The sequence below is a fragment of the Gorilla gorilla genome, chromosome 14 (genome assembly GCF_029281585.2).
Source record: "Gorilla gorilla gorilla isolate KB3781 chromosome 14, NHGRI_mGorGor1-v2.1_pri, whole genome shotgun sequence".
Lineage (NCBI taxonomy): Eukaryota > Metazoa > Chordata > Mammalia > Primates > Hominidae > Gorilla > Gorilla gorilla.
Window position 1 is genome coordinate 55,553,483 of NC_073238.2, and position 21,943 is coordinate 55,575,425.

Below are 21,943 nucleotides of genomic sequence, written 5' to 3' on the forward strand. Positions count from 1 at the left end.
GTGCAGCAGCGTGATCTTGGCTCACTGCAACCTCTGTCTCCTGGGTTCAAACGATCCTCCATCCTCAGCCTCCTGAGTAGCTGGGATTACAGGTATGCACCACCATGCCTGGCTAATTTTTGTATTTTTAGTAGAGACAGGGTTTCACCATATTGGCCAGGCTGGTCTTGAACTCCTGACCTCAGGTGATCTGCTAACCTCAGACTCCCAAAGTGCTGGGATTACAGGCGTGAACCACTGTGCCCAGCCTAAGAACAGTTTTTATATTTTATTTTCACATTGAAAATCAGTCAGATTTGCTCCAGGCTCAAAGAGCATATTTATGTCAAATTAAGCAAGCGTTAATTGCACTTTTTTTTTCCTAAATGGGAAAAGGGTTAAAAGATGAACAACTGCGAGACCATAATCACTTGCCCCTCCATTATACACAATTTGAATTTCTAGGGACAATAATCATTTGCATTCTTATCAGTTTTCTACAACTTATAGGAGTTGTAACATGGCTTAAAGGCAGTTTACATAACAGGACACCCCATAATCTTTCACCCATTTCAAAGTCTTTAAGAATTTTCACATTACTAATTCCTCTGCCTAGATTGCAAGTCACTAAAATTCTCTTCATCTAATCAGTTCCTTTTTTTTTTTTTAGACAGTGTTTCACTCTGTCGCCCAGGCTGGAGTGCAATGGCATTGATCTCGGCTCACTGCAACCTCCATCTCTTGGGTTCAAGCGATTCTTGTGCCTCAGCCTCCCGAGTAGCTGGGATTACAGGTGTGAGCCACCACACCTGGCTAATTTTTGTACTTTTAGTAGAGATGAGGGTTCACCATGTTGGCCAGGCTGGTCTTGAACTCCTGACCTCAAGTGATCCGCCTGCCTTGGCCTCCTAAAGTGCTGGGATTAGAGGCATGAGCCACCACACCTGGCCAAATCAGTTCTTATTAAATACCTACCATGTGCCAAGCACTCTGCTAAGCTCTGGGGCTCAATGGTGAGGAAAGCAGATGTCATTCCAACTGTCATCATCTTTTAGTTATTTTTTTTTTTTACACTTACTGAAATCACCTTTCCAAAAATTATAACAGTGAGAAAATTATGGCAGTGGAGGTGATCTGATCTAGCCAACCCCTCTCTTGCCTTTAGCTTTCAAGCTAGCTTTGGAAGACATTTAGTTTACAGTTTAAATGATAATGAGCCTTCCCCCAAACTCAACTGCCTTTGTAAAGCAATGAGAGACCTCCAGGCTAGGGGGAGGAGAGGAGCCTGAATTCTGCTAAGGAGTAGACATAAATGACTGCCAGCCATTGTTCCAAAGGTCCTACAGATAACATCACTATTGTAGAACCTATTGTCCTTTTGAGATATCTTTTCAGGCTTTTTGCATATCTGACACCCATAGCTCCACCTGGACCCACCCAGAAGCTACTCAGTGCAAGAGGACAGCTTCAACTCCCTATGATTTCATCTCTGCCCCAACCAATCAGCAGCAAGCACTTATTGCATAACCACCCCCACCCCTTCCCTCTAACTAACTTTGAAAAACCCTTAACCTATGAGACTTTGATGAAATTGATTTGAGTAATAACTCTGTCTCTCAGGTGTTGTGGCTGGCCTCACATCAATTAAACTTTTTTTTTTTTTTTTGAGACAGGGTCTCCTTCTATCTGTCACCCAGGCTGGAGTGCAGTGGTGCAATCTTGGCTCACTGTGGCCTCTGCCCCCAGGCTCAAGCGATCCTCCCACCTCAGCCTCCTGAGTAGTTGGGACTACAGGTTCATGCCACCACACCCAGCTATTTTTTTTATTTTTAGTAGTGATGGAGTTTCACCATGTTGCCCAGACTGGTCTCGAACTCCTGAGCTCAGATGATCCGCCTACCTGAGCCTCCAAAAGTGCTGGGATTACAGGCATGAGTCACCATGTCCTGCCAAACTCTTTCTTTACTGCAATGCCATGGTCTTTATTTGTGCAGCAGGCAGGAAGAACCCATCAGGTGGTTACATTTCCAGTTTATTATAAAGGATATTACAAAGGATATAGAAGAGGAGATGCATAGGGCAAGCTATGGGGAAGATGTGTGAAGCTTTTATGTCCTCTTCAGGAGCACCACCCTCCAGAAACCTCCACATGCTTAGCTCTTCAAAAGCTATCCAAACTCTGTCCTTTTGGGGTTTTATGGAGGCTTCATTACATAGGCATGACTGATTTAACTTTTGGCCATTGGTGACCAAATTAGCCTTCAGCCCCTCTCCCCTCCCTGAATGTTAGGGAGTAGGGCTGAAAGTCCCAACCCTCTAATCCTACCTTGGTCTTTCTGGTGACCAGCTTCCATCCTAAAGTTACCTAGGGGCTGCCAGCCATCAGTCAACTCATTGGCATACAACAGATATCACTTTGGGGATTTTAGGAGTTATATGACAGGACACTGGGTCAAAGACCAAATGTATATTTCACTGTACTACAGTCCACTCACAAATCTCTTACATCAAAGGGATATACAACTCAAAAGATACTGCTATATTACTAGGATCCCATTTAATCATTGATAATCAGTCCAGTTCATTATATTGGTGAATATCTGCCAGAGTGAGGCCACTCAGGTCTGCAAGCTTCCATTCCATCTTGTCAGGTTCCTGAGATGCTCCAAGCCTCTTTCAAGGTGTTAATGCAATTTTAGATTTCCCTCAAGGTATAACTCATTTATTCATTCCTTTAACCTCCTTCTCTACTATTGTTAATGGTGGAGGGTGTCCAGGTTCTTGGCATCTCAAACAAAGAAATGGACAAAATGCACAAACAAAGCAAGGGAGGAATATAGGGTTTTATTGAAAATGAAAGTACACTTCACAGTGTGGGAGTGGGCCTGAGTATAGGGGCTCAAAGGCCCTGTTACAGAGTTTCTGTGAGTTTAAATACCCCCTAGGATTCCATTGGTTACTTGAGATACGCCCTATGTAAATGGAGAGGATGAAGTAAAGTTACAAAGTCATTTACGGCCTATGCTCTATGGAGAGGCTATTTCCTGTTATAGCTGAAGTGTGAATTGGCCTTTTGTTCCCTGCCTCCAAACCCTGCCTCACTATTCCTTCTTCTCTCCACTAATATCCAAACTTTTCCACCTTTGCAAGAGATACTAGTATCGGCCACTGCATTGGTCTAGATTGCAGGCAAGTCTAGCAAGTTACTTCCCCTCAGTCCATTCTCATTCAGATAGGATAAGAACACAGATGAAGAACTAATAAGCCATCTTTACCAACAGGCAATATAGCTACATTGACTCTTAGTCCCTGTAAATAAAAAATAAAATTCTAAGGCCTTCCAGCCATCTGAATGGACCCCTCCTCTGCCAAGAGCATTCCAGAGTTAGCCTGAAAGACTAGTTTCAGGCCATGATGGGAAGGGGGAGCAGAACATGACTTGTTATACCCTCCTTCCCTTCCTCCTTTTCGGAATTACTGATAAAACAAACTATTTTTTATTTTATTTTATTTTTTATTTTTTTTGAGATGAAATTTTGTTCTTGCTGCCCAGGCTGAAGTGCAATGCACAATCTCAGCTCACTGCAACCTCTTTCTCCCGGGTTTAAGCAATTCTCCTGCCTCAGCCTCCTGAGTAGCTGGGATTACAGGCACCTGCCACCATGCCCAGCTAATTTTTTGTATTTTTAGTAGAGATGGGGTTTCACTATGTTGGCCAGGCTGGTCTCGAACTCTTGACCTCAGGTGATTCACCTGCCTCAGCCTCCCAAAGTACTGGGATTGCAGGCATGAGCCACCGTGCCCAGCCAACTCTTAAGTCTTGGAAGAAACATTTACAATGATTCTGTCTTTGAAGCCTGCTACCTGGAGGCATCATCTGCATGATAAAACCTTGGCCCCCACAGCCTCTTAACCGTAACCCAAACATTTCCTTTCTGTTGATTCCAGGTCCTTAGATAATAACTCTTTCAACCAATTGTCAATCAGAAAATATTTGAATCTGCCTATAACCTGGAAGCCTCCCTTCTAGTTCCTGAGGACTAAGCTCTGATTTTTTATCTTGCCCAAATTATTACCTAAGGGGTGTAGGGAGTCATGCCCTACAAACCATAAATTCTCATCAGATGGGTTTTATTTGACCCTATATATCATGACTTACTTTTCAACCTGACTCTGGCATAACATTATGAGACACGGAAAAAAATATTTAACCCCAAAATATATATTTCCTTGCCATACCTTGAAATTGCCCTGCAAGGTCTCTCATGGGAAAAATCCACACTGTATAGAAAATCCCCTTTCCCCTTTGTTTTCCTTCCTTTCTTCCAGATCTAGGATATAATCAACTAAGAGGCACCCTTTTAGGTCTGATAAGAAACATTTTACAACCTGCTCTCTCTCTGAGGACTGGTATCTGAGAGATTTCTCTGCAAAGTAAAATTTGGTCTCCACAGTCCTTTATTTTATTTTATTTTGAGACAGAGTTTTGCTCTGTCACCCAGGCTGGAGTGCAGTGGCCCGATCTCAGCTCACCACAACCTCCGTCTCCCAGGTTCAAGTGATTCCCCTGCCTCAGCCTCCCAAGTAGCAGGGACTACAGGCGTGTGCCACCATGCTTGGCTAATTTTTGTATTTTTTGTAGAGATGGGGTTCACTGTGTTGGCCAGGCTGGTCTTGAACTCCTGACCTTGTGATCCGCCCACCCTGGCTTCCCAAAGTGCTGGGATTACAGGCGTGAGCCACCGCGCCCGGCCCACAATCCTTTATCTTAACCTAAACTTTCGTTTCCATTGATCCCAGGTCTTCAGATAAACTCAGCTAATTGTCAACCAGAAAATGTTTAAATTTACCTATAGCTTGGAAGCCCCCCGGCTTAGAGTTGTCCTGCCTTTCTGAACCAAACCAGTGTATTTCTTAAATGTATTTGATTGATGTCTCATGCCTCCCTAAAAATATATAAAACCAAGCTGCACCCCAACCACTTTGGGCACAGGTTCTCAGGACCTCCTGAGGGCTGTGTCACGGGCTGTGGTCACTAATATTTGGCTCAGAATAAATCTCTTAAAATATTTTACAGATTTTGACTCTTTTCGTTGCCACACCTTTCTGGAACAATGTATATCTTACATGTATTGATTGATGTCTTATGTCTCCCTAAAATGTGTAAAACCAAGCTGTACCCTGACCACCCTGGGCATATGTTCTTAGGATCTCCTGAGGGCTGTGTTACATGCCACTGGTCACTCATATTTGCCTCAGAATAAATCTCTTCAAATATTTTACAGAGCTTGACTCTTTTTATTGACACCTCAATTTTGCCAGATGGGGTGAAGGTACAACCCACCTCCATCAGGTCCCTAGGAATCTTGGCGTAAGGTTTAAACACACTGTGGCAGTTTCTTGCTTAGGAATCATTCTTGCTTCTAGCATTTGTATTTGCATCCCTGATCCTAAGACTCTTGCATCAGGTAGCGGAGAAAAAGTTGAGGTGACGTGGGGAAGAAACAAAAGAAACTACAATCATTATAGCAGTATACACCTCCCTTGGTAAGAATTGTATATCATACCAGCATTGTCCCCACCTCCTCTTCCCCAGACCAACCAGAGTAACAGGAGAATCCAGTGTGGACACCCCTCATGTCGAGTGTGAGCACACACTCAGGAAGGCATGTAAGCCAGCCCTTCATGCATTTATCTTTCTCTGTTTTAGACAACCAATGTTTTAATTGCCAGTTTCACTCCTCTATCAAACTATTACTCTGAGGAGGAGATTTTCCCGCTCACTGTTAGACGTTATGGGCTGTACAGTGTGTTCCTTGGTCTGAGGAAATTGTGGTCAGCCATCCAAATCCATGCAATATCTTCTGGTTTGTTTTGTTTGTTTGTTTGTTTGTTTGTTTTTTTAAATAGCACTTTGGGAATTTGTATTTTCCATTGGGTAAGCAAAGCCAGGTCCAGAGTCAATGTCTACTCCTGTGAAGGCCCATTTGTAGTCCCAAGTGCTACCAGTATCAATCTCACTTGCCAACCATGTTCAGGGCCTTGCCACCAGGGAATCTGCCCATAGTCACTGGCAGTCTCTATATCTTGTGCTGATAGACACAACAGTTTTTACTGGCATTATGTGCCTGAGAGGGTGAAAAAGAACGTGTTTAGATTTAGCCCATCTCTGCATTGTTGCAGTATCCCCATATCCACCCATTCCATGGACCCAGGTGGCCACTTTGTAACAGTACTGACTCCATGTTAGAGAAAAGCTTGTTTGCTAGAATGGAATTATTGCTTTGCTTGAATTTGTAGATTATTTACTAAAAACAGCCTGAGGAAAACAAGATCTTCAATGAAGGTAAAAGAAAATACTCTGCCCAGGCCGGGCGCGGTGGCTCATGCCTGTAATCCCAGCACTTTGGGAGGCCGAGGCAGGCAGATCACGAGGTCAGGAGATCGAGACCATCCTGGCTAACACGGTGAAACCCCATCTCTACTAAAAATACAAAAAAAAATTAGCCAGGCGTGGTGGCGGGCACCTGTAATCCCAGCTACTCAGGAGGCTGAGGCAGGAGAATCACTTGAACCCGGGAGGCGGAGCTTGCAGTGAGCTGAGACTGTGTCACTGCACTCCAGCCTGGGCGACAGAGCAAGACTCCGTCTCAAAAAAAAAAAAAAAAAGAAAATACTCTGACTAACAGCTCTGGGAATAGGCTGACCAGCTGGTAAGAATAGGCTAATGGCGATTGCAGAAGGTCACAAAACATTGACAAGAAAGCAATGATTCAGCCGGGGCAACAGAACAAGACCTTATCTCTTCTGAAAATCAATGAAATAATCTGGGCATGGTGGCATGTGCCTATACTTCCAGCTACTTGTGAAGCCGAGGCAGGAGGATTGCTTGAGCCTGGAAGATTGAGGCTGCAGTGAGATGGCACCACTGCATTCTAGCCTGGGCGACAGAGCAGAACCCTGTCTCAGAAAAAGAGAAGTAATAATTAACTGCCTGTCTGAAACTGTGCACATTTCACAAGAATGTTTTGATCATCATTTCCCTAATTTCCCTTAAAAGCCCCAGATCTGGAGGCCCAACTTGGAAAGGTAGTCTTTGAATGCTAGTTGACTACCTTCCCTACGTTGCTAGCTTCTTGAATAAAGTTAACTTTCCTTTCACCAAAACTTGTTCCTTAAGTTTTTGGCTTTCAAGCAATGAGTGGCTGGACCTGAGTTTAGTTACAATCTCAAGAGAGCACATGGGGATATTTGTTTGATAATTCTTATCACCCGCCAAATCTGGAAGGGGTATCTTTTGATGGGCATTGCCATGTCCTACTTAATGAATGCCTCAAATTTTGATAGGGCTATGCCCCATATGGGCTTCCCTTTAATTGGATTCCATTGCCCTCCTGCCTGACTGTGTGGCCAGGTCATTGGCCACTGCCCTTGGGTCAGTAAAAACCCAAACATAAGGACTTTTTTACCACTGTTCAATTCTTCCATCACTGCTAGGAAAATAGCACATAATTCTGCCCACCAAGCTGATTTGTTTTTACTTTCTTTGATTGGGGTGGTATCCTCCCAAATAGGATGATGTCCATTCACCTTGAAACTGCCATTCACAAGCTAAGCAGATCTTTGTCAGTCATTTGAGAGCTGGTCATTGGGCACTATCCATGCGATGATAGAATCTAGCAGCTCTTCACACAGTTGAGACTTAATCTTAGGGGGAAAAGTTTTCTCTGTTTATCCCTTCCTTGTATTCCTCAGGTGGTTGATCCTGTATAAACCATTTCCATTTTATCATGGAACTCCTCTGGGCACTGCTGTCCCCATTAGAGTGTCTCTCTGACACCGACCAAGACATCAGGTTTCAAGATCATTTGTGTCCTTCAGTCATGGGGGTAGCTTCAATTAATGTCCCATATCAAGGTAGCAAATGCCCCTTCATTGGAAATTCTTTAGTCCAAGGTTCCAGTTAATTGTCACTGAGAGGTGCTCACAGACTTTTACCTTAAGCTCCAGTTTACATTCCACATAGGGCTAACAAACAGAGAATTTGTTCATACCAGGACTCCAGCTTCTACTCTACATTCTGTGTGAGCTCTGACAATCTTATTTGTTCCCGTTTAGCATGTTCAAATAATATTGCTTAAAGGGCAGATTGACATGCCTCCTGTTTTACAGCACTAGGTGGGGGAAACATTCCCCAGTTGGGTACAATGTCCATCCCCATAACACAATCAGGTAAGATGCAACCACATTACATTGTGTTCAAACATACTAACTTTTCTATAAACCTTTACCTTAATTCTATCAACACTTTCCTATCTGTAGCCTCCATTAGAACTTTACAGCCCATGAGTTCAAGACCAGCCTGGGCAACATGGGGAGACACCATCTCTACAAAAAAAATTAAAAATTAGCTGATTAGGCCTAGCACGGTGGCTCATGACTGTAATCCCAGCACTTTGGGAGGCTGAGGCGGGAGGATCACCTGAGGTCAGGAGTTTGAGACCAGCCTGGCCAACATGGCAAAACTCCATCTCTACTAAAAAAAAAAAATGCAAAAATTAGCTAGGCCTGTAATCCCAGCTACTCAGGAGGCTGAGGCAGGAGAATCACTTGAACCTGGGAAGCAGAGGCTGCAGTAAGCAGAGATTGCACTCTAGCTTGGGTGACAGAATGACACTCTGTCTCAAAAAAAAAAAAATATTAGTGATTAGGCCACTGCACTCCAGCCTGGGTGACACAGTGAGACCGTGTCTCAAAAAAAGGAAAAAAATTTCTCTGATAATCTACAGGATACATTTGGCAGTTTACTTTAATAGTCAACAGGCTCTAAATTAATTAATTAATTAATTTTGAGACAAAGTCTCCCTCTATCACCCAGGCTGGAGTGCAGTGGCGTGATATCGACTCACTGCAACCTGTGCCTCCCAAGTTCAAGCGATTCTTGTGCCTCAGCCTCCCGAGTAGCTGGGATTGCAGGCACCCGCCACCACAACTGGCTAACTTTTGTATTTTTAGTAGAGACGGGATTTCACCATGTTGGCCCAGCTGGTCTTGAACTCCTGACCTCGGGTGATCCACCCACCTTTGCCTCCCTAAGTGCTAGGATTACAGGCATGAGCCACTGTGCCCAGCCTGTCAACAGGCTTTTAAGTTTACTCCCCTTGAGGAGGTATTATGATTCATGGCAACATCATCTCCCTGAGTAAATAATCTTTTTGTGAGTTCCTCGAATTGTTGACTTACTGATTAATGTATGATCTACTGATACTGAAATGAAAAGGATGCTGATTTATTTCTGAATCATGAAGTTTTACTTATTGTCTGGCATGTGGACATTTTAGCTTATATGTTGCAATCTGTAGTCAATGATGGTATCCTCTAATGAAAAAGGACAACTCTGGTATGAGGAGTCCTCTTCCCTTCTTCTAAACTCTCCTATAAAAGCCTTCCAACTTGTAACAGACTCTGGAAAACTCCCAACTTGGTTGGCGTGTCTTCCTGGGTTGATCTTCACATTTGTCTTTCCAGTAAACTTTTATCAAATTCTTTCTGTCCCAACAGCCTTAATTTTGGCTGACATTTTTGGTGTAGCTGGCAGGAATTCAGAGTGATTTCCCTGGATCACCCAGCATGGCTTCTGACCCTCTGCAGGCAGAGGGTGCCTGGCAACAAACCCATTGCATTCCTGAACTTGATGGCCCTGCTGGATGCTACAGACGAGTTCCTTCAGAATCAATAAACTTCCCATCTTGGTCAAAGTTCTGGTTTATTGAAGCTGGTATCCTCCTTGGCTAGGAGGTACAAAGACTCTTTCAGACAGAGAGTTACTGCTATGAGTGCAAGGTAAGGGTAGAATTCTAGGGCAGGGTAAAATAGGAGATCTGTGAATTGTTGTTCTGGAATTTTGGGGAGAGACAACCTTTTCCTTTCTCCTTTTTGATTGCATGAAGTTGAGACACTCACTGCCTCCAGCCCAATGGGAAAACTGGGCCGGGCGTGGTGGCTCATGCCTGTAATCCCAACCCTGCAGATCACCTGAGGTCAAGAGTTCGAGAACAGCCTGGCCAACATGGTGAAACCCCGTCTCTACTAAAAATACAAAAATTAGCCAGGAGTGGTGGCATGAGCCTGTAATCCCAGCTACTTGGGAGGCTGAGGCAGGAGAATCACTTGAACCCAGGAGGCGGATGTTGCAGTGAGCCGAGATCGAGCCACTGCACTCCAGCCTGGGTGACAGAGCAAGACTCTGTCTCAAAAAAAAAAACAAACAACAACAACGACAACAAAAAAAAAAATGGGAAAACTGAAACTAGCAGAGGTGTCAGACATACTACCCAAAATATGTAGCAATCTTATAGGAGAATCCTCACACAACTTTTTGCTTAGTTGACAGGCTTTCTAAAGACTGATCATCTCTTGCCAGTGAGCATCCTGCCACTTCTTTGGAAGTGATTTGGGAATCCAAGATACATAAAAGAATCTTTTCAGCCTGTTGGGTGAAATATATAGGAAGAAAGATTCTAGCCAGAACACTTGATCCACTACATAGTTTGTCTTGCTCAAAACCAAGATAGAAAATGGGTCTTCTAGGACTGAAGGTGCACCATCTCTGTCAACACCGGATGATTTTATGTATAATACTTACGGTTCTTCTACTTGCAAGTACTTAGATAAGTGAACCTGCTAACCCAGGATAGTCATAAGCAGCACTGGCAAAATGGGGATTTAAAAACAATTGTTTTACCCATGACATTTTTATTCAGTTTGATTATTCCTTGTGAAATGAGTGTAAATTAATCTCTACTTCATATCTTATCAAAATACGATCTTCATCCTTTGATCACATCGAGTGTTTCACACACTCCACTCCAGTACACCCACAACTAAGAGCAGAATACTTCATTACAGGAAACATGTGAATCAGAGTTCTGTTCAAAATCTTAGCAAAAGCTGGTCAATTTTTTTTAACAAAAATTCAGTATAAAATAAAAAAGACTGATCCAAAGAGCTGAGTTTGTTATACTCATTTCATTATGATATACAGTACGATGTTATGTAATGAACATGGGTTGATAAGTTATTGGTGCGTCAAATGGCAATGTTTCATTAAGGAGGCTGTTCTGCTTTACCTATCTGAAAATTACTCAGAAAATGTCTGCATTTCCTATTTTAGAAACTACAGTTTTCCCAAAGACAAAGGTCTTTAAATAGTTTAATGCTTAGTGTTCTTAACATAACAATGCAACTTAGTTCAGAAGGTATTTTGTCAACTCTTAATCTAAGTAAGAATAGGGGTGTGTTAGGCCATTCTTGCATTGCTATAAAGAACAACCATGTGGTTCAGTTATTTATAAAGAAAAGAGGTTTAATTGGCTCACGGTTTTGCAGTGTGCAAGCATGGCTCCAGCAACTGTGTGGCTTCTGGGGAGGCCTCAGGGAGCTTTCATTCATGGCGGAAGGTAAAGATAGAGCAGGCACCTCACATGGCCAGAGCAGGAGTAAGGAGGATGGAGTAGGTGCAACACACTTTTAAAAAACCAGATCTCCTGTGAACTCAGAGCGAGAGCTCACTTATCACTAAGGGGATGGTGCCAAGCCATTCATGAGGGATCTGCCCCCATGATCCACACTGGAGACTACATTTCAACATAAGATTTGGAGGGGACACATATTCAAATGATATTAAGGGGATCTAAAAAAATAAGGCTTTAAGAAGTCTTGTCATTTTAGAGCTAAATTTTAAAGAATGTGAGTCTCAACTTTTATCTATAGAACAAACAAAATCTTAAAGTGACTGAGTGGTTCAAAACGGTTTTATGGAAAATTAATCTGTAACTAAAATTTGGCATTGAGTGAGAAGGCGCTACCATTTTTTAAGCAAAATGTACAACAGTTTCAAAGGGCAGGGCTAAGAATGAGAGGCTCAGACATTTACAACAGCAGGCATTTTCTCTTCCTCTTCTTCACAGGAGGTGGGCAGAGAACTGCTCAGATAGCTCTGTCAAACACCGTTTTGAACCCTCGCTATGTGAGAGCGAAGCACTTCAGGTATTTTAAAGCGCCAGTCTCCTTATTCCTGGCTAAAAACTGCAGATAGGTGATGGGAGTCAGCTTCTTCTCCTTCAGTTTCTCAATCGTGTCTTTAACAACATTAAGATCAAGTTTACTTCCCACAAGAATGATGGGAGTGTTGGGAAAATGGTGCTGCATTTCAGGATGCCACTCTGCACAGACATTTTCAAATGATGCAAGACTCACAAGGGAGAAGCATATTAAAAATATGTCTGTTTACAGATAGAATGGGGGCATAATCTGTCATAATCTTCTTGTCCAGATGTATCCCATAAGCCCAGATTCACTGGCTTTCCATCTACCTTAACATTGGCAGCAGAATAATTGTCAAAGACAATAGTGATAATGCATTGGGAAATGCACTGGGTGTAACACTGATTAGTAGGCAAGTTTTACTTGTAGCTCCATCTCCAACCACCACACACTTGATGGCTTGCACCTGGGTCACTTGCTGGGCCCTGGCAGTGGTGGTTAGGCACTAAGACAAGAAGTGGTGGGATAGAAGCATGGTAGGCAGGTGCATGGCTGCAGGTGGCAGGGGATGGGGTGCCAAGGTTGTTGTCCATGCCACCTCACCCTTAGCCCAAAAAGGGAATCTTTTGAAAATGCTAAAATAATTAATTCACATGGACAATTGGAAAAAGATGGGATTAGACAAACTGAGTGGGAGGCTTACTGTCACCAGCACTTAGAAGCTTCTATTTAGGTGAGTGCAAAAGTAATTGCAGTTTTTGCATTGCTGGAATTTGCCATTTGGTATTGGAATACATTCTTAAATAATGTGGTTACGATATACATCATTTTAGTGAGTATTTTTCACTTTATTTCTTTTGTAATGACATTACTTGATTTTTTTTGTTTATTTTAGACTATGGAAATGATGTTAGACAAAAAGCAAATTCATGCAATTTTGTTATTCGAGTTCAAAATGGGTCGTAAAGCAGCGGAGACAACTCGCAGTGTCAATAATGCATTTGGTTCAGGAACTGCTAATGAACATACGGTGCAGTGGTGGTTCAAGAAGTTTTGAAAAGGAGACAAGAGCCTTGAAGATAGGGAGCATAGTGGCCAGCCATCAGAAGTTGACAATGACCAATTGATAGCAGTCATCAAAGCTGACCCTCTTACAACTACACAAGACGTTGCTAAAGAACTCAACGTTGACCATTCTATGGTCATTTGGCATTTGAAGCAAATTGGAAAGGTGAAAAAGCTCGATGAGTGAGTGCCACATGAGTTAAGCAAAAATTTTAAAAAAAATAATTTTTTTGAAGTGTTGTCTTCTCTTATTCTACGCAACAACAACGAACTATTTCTTGATTGGATTTGTGCAATGAAAAGTGGATTTAAATTTTTTTTTTTTTCTCTGAGATGGAGTCTCGCTCTGTCACCCAGGCTGGAGTGCAGTGGTGGTGCAATCTCAGCTCACTGCACCCTCTGCCTCCTGGGTTCAAGTGATTCTCCTGCCTCAGCCTCCCAGGTAGCTGGGGTTATAGGTATGTGCCACAATGCCTGGCTAATTTTTGTATTTTTAGTAGAGATGGGGTTTTGCCATATTGGCCAGGCTGGTCTCGAACTCCTGCTCAGGGGATCCACCCACCTTGGCCTCTCAAAGTGCTAGGATTACAGGCGTGAGCCACCGTGCCCAGCCGAAAAGTGGATTTTATATGACAACTGGTGACAGTCAGCTCAGTGGTTGGACCGAGAACAAGCTCCAAAGCACTTCTCAAAGTCAAACTTGCACCAAACAAAGGTCATGGTCACTGTTTGATGGTCTGCTGCCGATCTGATCCACGACAGCTTTCTGAATCCCTGCGAAACTATCACATCTGACAAGTATGCTCAGCAAATCAAAGAGATCCACTGAAAACTGCAAAGCCTGCAGCCAGCATTGGTCAACAAATAGGGCCCAATTCTTCTCCATGACAACACCCAACCACACGTTGCACAACCAACGCTTCAAAAGTTGAACAAATTGGGCTATGAATTTTTGCCTCATCCAACATATTCACCTGACCTCCCGCCAACTGACTATCTCTTCTTCAAGTATCTCAACAACTTTTTGCAGGGAAAACGCTTCCACAACTAGCAGGACGCAGAAAATGCTTTCCAAGAGTTTGTTGAATCCTGAAGCACGGATTTTTATGCTACAGGAAGAAACAAACTTATTTCTCATTGGCAAAAATGTGTTGATTGTAATAGTTCTTTTTTTTTTTTTGAGATGGAGTCTCGCTCTGTCTCCCAGGCTGGAGTGCAGTGGCGCAATCTCGGCTCACTGCAACCTCTGCCTCCCGGGTTTTACGCCATTCTCCTGCCTCAGCCTCCCGAGTAGGTGGGACTACAGGCGTGCACCACCTACGTCCGGCTAATTTTTTTTGTATTTTTAGTAGAGACGGGGTTTCACCGTGTTAGCCAGGATGGTCTTGAACTCCTGACCTCGTGATCTGCCCGCCTTGGCCTCCCAAAGTGCTGGGATTACAGGCGTGAGCCACCACACCCGGCCTTTTTTTTTTCCTGATAAGGAGTTTTGCTCTGTCACCCAGGCTGGAGTGCAGTGGCGCAATCTCGGCTCACTGCAACCTCCGCTTCCTGGGTCCTAAGCGATTCTCCTGCCTCAGCCTCCCAAGTAGCTGGGACTACAGGCCTATGCCCCAGTGCCCAGCTAATTTTTGTATTTTTAGTAGAGATGGGGTTTCACCATGTTGGCCAGGCTGGTCTCGAACTCCTGACCTCATGATCCTCCCACCTCGGCCTCCCAAAGTGCTGGGATTACAGCTGTGAGCCACTGCGCTTGGCCTGTAATGGTTCTTATTTTGATTAATAAAGATATATTTGAATCTAGTTATAATGATTTAAAATTCACCCTCCAAAACTGCAATTACTTTTGCACCAACCTATAAAAGAAATTTTGTAGAGGCCGGACGCAGTGGCTCATGCCTGTAATCCCAGCACTTTGGGAGGCCGAGGTGGGTGGATCACCTGAGGTCAGGAGTTCAAGACCAGCCTGACCAACATGGAGAAACCCCGTCTCTACTAAAAATACAAAAAAAATTAGCCAGGCGTGATGGCGCATGCCTGTAATCCCAGCTACTCGGGAGGCTGAGGCAGTAGAATTGTTTGAACATGGGAGGCGGAGGTTGCAGTGAGCCGAGATCACGCCATTGCACTCCAACCTGGGCAACAAGAGCAAAACTCCGTCTGAAAAAAAAAAACAGAAGAAAGAAATTTTGAAAAAAGTTGCCTCTATTCAACAGGTAAATAAAAGGATACCAGAAACTATTTTTCTTTTCTTTTTCTTTGAGATAGGGTCTTGCTCTGTTTGTTGTCCAGGCTGGAGTGCAATGTCATGATTACAGCTCACTGTCATCTTGCCCTCCCAGGCCCAAGTGATCTTCCCACATCAGCCTCCCAAGTAGCTGGGACTATAGGCACACCCCACCACTCCTGGCTAATTTTTGTATTTTTAGCAGAGACGGGGTTTTGCCACGTTGCCTAGGGAGGTCTTGAACTCCCAGGCTCAAGCGATCTACCCGCCACAGCCTACTAAAGTGCTGGGATTACAGGTGAGCTGCCGCACCTGGTCAGCCTGAAACTATTTCTAAATTGAAAAAGATTTAGCGACTTTCTCCCTTTCACCTCCAACTGCTTCTCCCTATCCTTCTGGCTCCTTCCCCACCCCTCCTCCCTTATTTGAACTCATTCCTTTCTGCTTGTACCTCTAGCTCTCATATATCTCCTAGGTAGAGACTTTTGGAATTTCACAATGCATACATTTCTTTCTCTCAAAAGAGGGAAAGGTATTTAAATGTAGAACAGATAAGCAAACAGAACAGCTACAGAACAAGAATAAAACTACTGAGATTGTTAAAATACAGATCCAACAAATTTTTTCTAAACTGGGACTGACAAATGCCACTTATGATTTACTGCAAGCATTCCTGGACCTTTTGTGATCTTAGTCTTCCACTGTCATTGGTAAAATATATTCAGCTGCCCCCATTAAAATGGAACACTTAATTGAAAAATTAGAAATCTAAAAGAGAAAGAACTATATAAGTGTTTATAAAAGTTAGGCTCTTAGATCAAACAGATCAAAATCTTGAGCTTGGAGCAATAATATAAGGAATCTCTGTTCAATACAAAAGTTTTACTTTTTCTGCTATGCAGAGACCAACAAAACAAAAACAAAAACAAAAAACAAAAAGCTGAAAGAAGAGAGAGAGAGCAAGAGAGAAACTGCTCTAATCTTTCCTGTCCACATTTGTTAATCAAGCAAACCAGACTGGTAAACGAAAGATAGATTTGTTACTAATTCAAGGATAATTGGGGATTTTATTTTTCTTATTCAATTCAGCCAGTCCTAGCCAAAATGTAAACATTAAAAATTTAACCTTGGCTGGGCATGGTGGCTCACGCCTATAATCCCAGCACTTTGGGAGACCAAGGTGAGAGGATCATGAGGTCAGGAGATCGAGACCATCCTGGCTAACACGGTGAAACCCCGTCTCTACTAAAAATACAAAAAAATAGCTGGGCGTGGTGGTGGGTGCCTGTAGTCCCAGCTACTCGGGAGGCTGAGGCAGGAGAATGGCGTGAACCCGGGAGGCGGAGCTTGCAGTGAGCAGAGATCATGCCACTGCACTCCAGCCTGGGCGACAGAGGGAGATTCTGTCTCAAAAAAAAAAAAAAAAAAAAAAAAATTTAAACTTAAACTCATTTGAAACTGAAAAGAAGGGTAAAATTGATTTTACAAAAATCAAACTGCTCTAGCACTTTGTGAAGCAAAGGCATGAGGATCATTTGAGGCAGGGAGTTCAAGACAAGTCAGGGTAACAATAGTGAGACCCTCATCTCAATGAAAATAAAAATAAAAATAAAAATAAATTAGCTAGGTGGTGGCATGCACCTGTAGCCCTAGGTACTTGGGAGGAGGCTGAGGTGGGAGGACTGGTTGAGCCAAGTAGTTCAGGGCTGCAGTGAACTATGATTATGCCACAGCACTCCAGTCTGGGTGCCAGAGTGAGACACTATCATCAAAAAACTAAAATCAAACTGCCACAAAAACTTATTTGCCTGAAATTTTGGTCCACAGTCTTCATTAGATTATCTGTAAGGGCAATTAAATTTTAGCCATGTGAACACATTCCAATTTAGCCAGAAATATAATTTGGATCCAATTGTCTTTTATGAACCAGTGAGTTTTTATTACTATCTCAAGACTAAAATTCTAAAATGAAAGCTGTGAAATCTTTGTGTGTGTGTGTGTGTGTGTGTGTGTGTGTTTAGATGTATTTATACATATATACATGTATTATATGCTGTGTCTACATGGTAAAATCTGGCATAGTTGACCAGAAATCTCTTAAGGATAAATTAGTGCTCATATAAAATATATAGTAATTAACCCTAATGGCTTTTAGTTTATGTGAAATGAGTAAAGCATTAAAAAATAAGATGATTTTAAAATTATTGGTAAAACAAAAATAGAAATGTCTTCAGAATTGTCAGCATACACTTTGCCTGGGTTTACTGGTCAGACAGTTTTATATCTTTCTCTGCTAGATATCTGAAGCTGTCATGGTTTAACACAAAGGTTATAAAAGTATAAACTCAGCCTAAAACAGAATGATCTTTGTGTAATTTTGTGATAAGACTAATTTAATGTTACAGCTGTATCTTCTGGCTTATCAGCAAAATACCAATATACTTAACTTTAAGGCTCTTATTTAAGTGAACACCTGATAGTCACAGGCTATAAACATGGATAAAAAGGAAATAATTTGATACCATGACTAACTTTGTCTAATACCTCAGTTTTCAGAAATAATCTAGGTTATCTGCTAAAATAAATAAATTAGGTAAATTAAATAAATTTCCATAAATGAACTTTTAATGTAATTTGATATCTTAAAGTTGTGTTAAATTAATAGATACTAATTAAATCTGGGTCATTATCAAATAAAATTTTAAAATTGTGTTATAGGGAAACATGTTTCTAAAAATTACAAAATGATTCTCATGATAAATATTGATATATTGAAAATGAACCAGGTAGGTAAAAAAAGAAAACAAATTAAAAGTAAAATACTGATATGTGACAGACAATTCAAGATCTTGCTTCCTAGGTTTCATTAAATTTAAGAGTTAAAAATTGTAATCAATATATAGAATTCTGTATATAAAGAGTACATATATATACACAAAATGTATTTTTGATAGAAAAAAATTATAAGAAAGTCACAAAGTGGCTGGGCACTGTGGCTTATACCTGTAATCCCAGCACTTTGGGAGGCCAAGGCAGGCAGATCACGAGGTCAAGAGATTGAGACCATCCTGGCCAACATGGTGAAACCCCATCTCTACTAAAAATACAAAAATTAGCTGGGCATGGTGGTACGTGCCTGTAATTCCAGCTACTAGGGAGGCTGAGGCAGGAGAATTGCTTGAACCCAGGAGGCAGAGGTTGCAGTAAGCCAAGATTGTGCCACTGCCCTCCAGCCCGGCAACAGAGTGAGACTCTATCTCAAAAAAAAAAAAAAAAAAAAAAAGAAAGAAAGAAATGGATAAAGTTGTGTTCTTTATTATGAAAAAAAAATTTTGTCTATTTTGGAGGTTAATTAAACATTGTTTCAAAATATAGAACAGATAGGAAAGAACCGGTAAGTAGGAGAGTGATATGTGAAGAAAGTATAGATATGAAAACGTATTTTTGGTAAGAAAGGTTAAAAAGAAAAGATAATAATGTTATATGAGAAAAAACTTTATATGGTAAATTTGTGTCCTAAGGTAAAATTTAAGAGAGCAAAAGTATAGGATAAAGCAGAAATTTCAAGCATATTGTCTATGGTACATATTGTCAGAGTACGTTGTGATAAGGTTTGTGAAAAGAAAATTTATGAAAGGAAATTTGCATGTGATCAAGTTGGCTATAATGAAAAGAAATTACTTATAAGTCTTTCTAATGACTGAGCTTTGATATTAAATTATACTAATACAAAACTAAAATTTTGGTTCCCTATGTTAGAATAAAGCAAGTTTTTCATCAACTATCGATTTGCTTTTAGTAAAATTCAGAGGTTCTGAATTTTTAATTCTGAAATCTGTATCTTTTAAAACTTCTCAGACTTATATCTCGGAAGTTCAACTTTTACTGTACCTTGCTGCATGTGATTTGCAGGTCACATGTGACTGCCTTCTGTTTTTTTATCCCTGGGAAAGGTACATCTTTTTGCTTGGCTGGGATGGTAACTCTCTCCTTCAATGTTTTTATCAATTCCTGTAACTTTTGTTCTGGTTCTAACACTGATGTTGTGGCCTGACACTGAAATGTTTTATCTTGAAGGTGTAGAAAAGCAATGTTTTCCTTCAGTATAACTTGATTCTGTACTCTTGGGTTTTCTTTATAGGTCTGCATTGTTCAGTATAACCAGGAAACATCCATGTTGTTACTAAGAGTCCCTACTTTGTGTCCCTACACAAGGTACTAGTTTTCTTGTTTACATTTCTCCATAATAAATTGTACATCATAATCCTGGACAAACTCTTCCTCTGTCTGCTTAAATTCAAGTACCTTTTTCATTAGGTTTGACTTCCAGGTTAACTAAATGGGCTTCTCATGAGGAAAAGCAATTACACTACAGAAGGTTTTTCTTTTCCTTTTTGGTAACAGGTCTGAAAAAAAAAGATTTTACATTTTATCGAGATAATCCTTGTGTTGTCTTTATTAGGATTTTGGTTACTTAGGAAAACTGAGCTTTCAATGGGTTAAGGTTTCCACAACCATGTAACTTCTATATAGCTTTTGAAGTTTTATGATTATCACTCTGGTTAAATGAATAACTATTATTTAACAGTGACCTGTGATTCCGTTTTGTTTTTCGGATTTTTGTTTTCATTTTTGTTTTTGTTTTGAGACAGGATCTTGCTCTGCTGCCCAGGCTGGAGTACAGTTGTGTGATCATAGTTCACTATAAAACTAGGCTCGAGTGATCCTCCCACCTCAGCCTCCTGAATAGCTGGGACTACTGATGCATGCCAGAACATACAGCTAATTAAATTTTTTTTTCATTTTTTGTTTTAGAGATAAGGTCTTGCTCTGTTGCCCAAACTGGAGTCAAGTGGTACAATCACAACTTGCTGTAATTTTGAACTCTGGGGCTCAAGCAATCCTTGGTCTCCTGAGTAGCTAGGACTACAGTAGTGTGTCACCATGCCCAGTTAATTTTTCATTTTTATTTGTAGATACCAGGTCTCCCTATGTTGCCCAATCTGGCCTTGAACTTCTGGCCTCAAGCAATCATTCTGCCTTGACCTCTCAATGTGCTGGGACTACAGGTATGAGCCACCATGCTGTAAAAACTTTTCGTGGAGATGAGATCTTGCTAATGTAGCCCAGGCTGGTCTTAAACTCCCCGCCTCAAGCAATCCTCCCACCTCAGCCTCCCAAAGCACTGGGATTACTGGCCTGAGCCACTGTACCCAGCCCATGATTCTCTTTTGATCAAATGTTTCAAACCTTTTGACATCTTTGGCAGATTTCACTAGGATCAAAATTCTAAATTACTTTTTTTTGGCTTAAAATTAACTTTGGGATATTCTAGTTGGGCCCCTGGAAACATCAAAGAATGTATCTCTCATTTTGTAGAGATATTAAATTATTTCGTAAATTGTATGTTAGGCATTGTCAAATAACAATAATATTAGATCTTCTCTCAGTTACATTTATGGGTATGTTATTGATATGTGTTTCCAAAATCATACAAATTAATAAAATATAATATTTTGTCAGTCATAATTTTATTATGATTTTTGATTGCTATGTTAAAGTTATATTTGTATGAATATGTTATTAATTTAAATATTCTAAAAATTATATAAAAGTTATAAAATTCTGATGGTCCTGATGTGACATTATCAGTCATAATTCTGGTTGCATCTACTAGATATTTTAAATGCTGCATGTAATAGCAATAACTAAATTTCCTGGTCAACTGGAACTTTCATCAGATTTTAATCATGGCTATTCTAAGTTTTTATCATCCACAGCTGTTGTTTTGAATTCTTCTCTAAACACATTTGCAATCAGCTTTAGTCCAAAATTGCTTTTCATGGAAAAGACTAACACGTACTCTTAAACACTGATTTCTGATAACTTTAAGATAAATGGACTAAATAAAAACTCCCAGAATTCTAATAAAAGACTGACTCATTCATGAGGATCGTTAAGTCAACATCAAGCAGAAAAAGAATTACAAGGGACTGAACTGATGGCGCACTAAAATGATTACATAAATTCTTGTTTGAAATACTGCTGATTCTTTTTGTGTTTTGTTTTCCAAAGTCAACACTTCCACAGTACATCTCACTACAAAGACATTCCCCAAGGCTAGTGGGCGACCCAATGCCAATCAGCCCACTCTGATTAGCCCACCATAGTTCTATCTTTTGGTGTTGAGTGTTCTTACAATCTCCAAGGTTTCAAAACTTCCTTTTTATCTAAGCCCCCTGAAGTAACAACCACTCACTGCAACCACTGGCTGCCACTTCCAAAACTGCAGCTTTTGCCAGTAACTGTAGCTTTTGCCAGTAACTTGCCATTACACATACAAAAGTCAGGTTCTCTCCCACAATACAAAGTAATCCCTGGTACTCCAAAAGCCAAAGAGATCAGGTACTACTTTTAATTGCTTTTTTTTTTTTTTCTGAGACCGGGTCTTGCTTTTTTACCTAGGCTGGAGTGCAGTGGCACTATCTTGGCTCACCACAACCTCCGCCTTCCGGGTTCAAGTGGTTCTCCTGCCTCAGCGTCCCGAGTGGCTGGGATTACAGGTGTATGACACTACATCCAGATAATTTTTTTTATTTTTAGTAGAGATGGGGTTTCACCATGTTG

General features: G+C 41.2%; 1 long non-coding RNA gene and 1 pseudogene across 1 annotated transcript; one reads left to right on the plus strand and one right to left on the minus strand.

Moving 5' to 3' along the window:
- Window positions 1-11,910: 11,910 nt before the first annotated feature.
- LOC101126491 (ras-related C3 botulinum toxin substrate 1-like) lies at window positions 11,911-13,975 on the minus strand (annotated as a pseudogene).
- Window positions 13,976-15,199: 1,224 nt separating this feature from the next.
- LOC134756973 (uncharacterized) lies at window positions 15,200-20,483 on the plus strand. The gene is made up of 3 exons (XR_010130544.1): window positions 15,200-15,305; window positions 19,458-19,531; window positions 20,293-20,483. It is a non-coding gene; the product is annotated as an uncharacterized lncRNA (long non-coding RNA).
- The last annotated feature ends 1,460 nt before the right edge of the window (window positions 20,484-21,943 follow it).